The sequence below is a fragment of the Papaver somniferum genome, chromosome 3 (assembly GCF_003573695.1).
Source record: "Papaver somniferum cultivar HN1 chromosome 3, ASM357369v1, whole genome shotgun sequence".
NCBI lineage: Eukaryota > Viridiplantae > Streptophyta > Magnoliopsida > Ranunculales > Papaveraceae > Papaver > Papaver somniferum.
The window spans coordinates 200,663,682-200,665,309 of record NC_039360.1 but is presented as its reverse complement, the minus strand read 5'-3'; the positions used below and the strand labels follow the sequence as shown (position 1 = coordinate 200,665,309).

At 36.0% G+C, this 1,628-nt stretch overlaps 1 non-coding gene across 1 annotated transcript; it reads left to right on the top strand.

The window, feature by feature from the left end:
* Window positions 1-1,272: 1,272 nt before the first annotated feature.
* On the top strand, window positions 1,273-1,345 carry TRNAQ-UUG. Its single transcript has one exon. It is a non-coding gene; the product is annotated as a tRNA-Gln (tRNA).
* Window positions 1,346-1,628: the final 283 nt, after the last annotated feature.

Genomic DNA, 1,628 nt, shown 5'->3' with positions numbered 1-1,628 from the left:
AAATCCTTCTTTTCTTGTAAAAGTATGGTCGCCTTTGTTGTTCTTTCGGGAATGACATTTTATGGGTGGGGGTTCTTTTTTAACTTGTGCTTTATTGCCAATTTTTTGTGGGGAGTGCGGCTGTGGAATATTATAAGGGTTATCTTGTATCTTTATAAACTCCTTGATGAATGCATTTAGCTTCGGCTTTATGATTGCATCTAAATTAGTTGGTATGTTATTCTCTTTTGGTCATGAAGTATCTCTATGAAAATTTCATGAAGATCCCACTAGTTTTCGTACCTGCCAATTTATATTTACAAAAGGGGGAGAATTAATGTGTAGTTTCATACTAAAAATACATATGGTTTACGGGTCATTATGTAAGGGGGAGTGGTTTTCATGTCGAGATGAAGTATTGACTAGAGGGGAGTGATACATATCACCATAGTATTGTTGTCAAAGTTGTGATACAATTTAACTTTGATGTTGTATAATAATACTATAGTATAACAATGATCGAGAGCATTTGTTTTCTCATTGTTATCGCTATGGATCTTCAACAACTATGATGTTGAGTTGAACACGTTTAGAATCATGGATTACTTGGAAGTGACGAAGATTTCGAGTCGTGTTGAAGATGCCAAGGAGATCAAGCATTTGGATGAGAAGCTACAAAGTTTTATTTATTTTGTAATCCATATGTATTGATAGTTTTGTCACTAAAATTGACAAAGAGGGAGATTGTTAGAGAACTACTTGGTTGAACTCGCATGCGTTGTTATCTCAAGCAATGAAGTTGTAACCTACTCAACTACTCTTTCCTAGCTAAGTTTTTTCGCGCTCAACAGACACATAAGCCAAAACCAGTGCAAGCAACAATTTAAACAACAGCATTTCCTGTTCTATGACCAGTTTATGCAACCAAAAAGATACCTCTTAGATTATGTGAATGAAGTGCAGTAGGATGAGAGTGAAGTGTAGGCAACAATCAAACATTTCAGATATCCGGTTACCCTAAAGTTCAACAATTGAAATTGAAATTGAAACCTGAAAAGATGTCTCAAGAAAAAGAAAGATTCCATAAGTAATATTGAACTGAGAGTGCCATAAATCATAAGGGGTCTAGAAACCTACAACAAATAAGCCACTGCTTAATAATATGAATCTGCAGATTTGTACTTGAGATTTATGTTTGTTGCAAAATCCACATATCAAAAAGGATAAGTAATCACATTTGGACTGCAGTTCCAGTTCCACATCTACCTCTAAAAACCACCTAACATCACAACTGGTTCTATGGTGTAGTGGTTAGCACTCGGGACTTTGAATCCTGCGACCTGGGTTCGACTCCCGGTAGGCATCTTTCAAATCTCCATTACTGCCATTACCTGCTGCTGATTCTACTTTCTACTACTCATCCAAGTTCTTACACAACTTCCACTAAGAATCTCTCCAAATACGATTCTACAGCTACCTAACTTGAACAATTTTTATGACGATCTATATACCTTGTGTATCATTCATGTCTACCTAACTTGATTTGTTTTTAAGATTCTTAAATGTTCCGGTTTGAAAATAGTTGTTCGGGATGTTTTGGCCTTGATGGTACACTTCAGGTATGCATACCCGTTTGCATACCAGTTTAA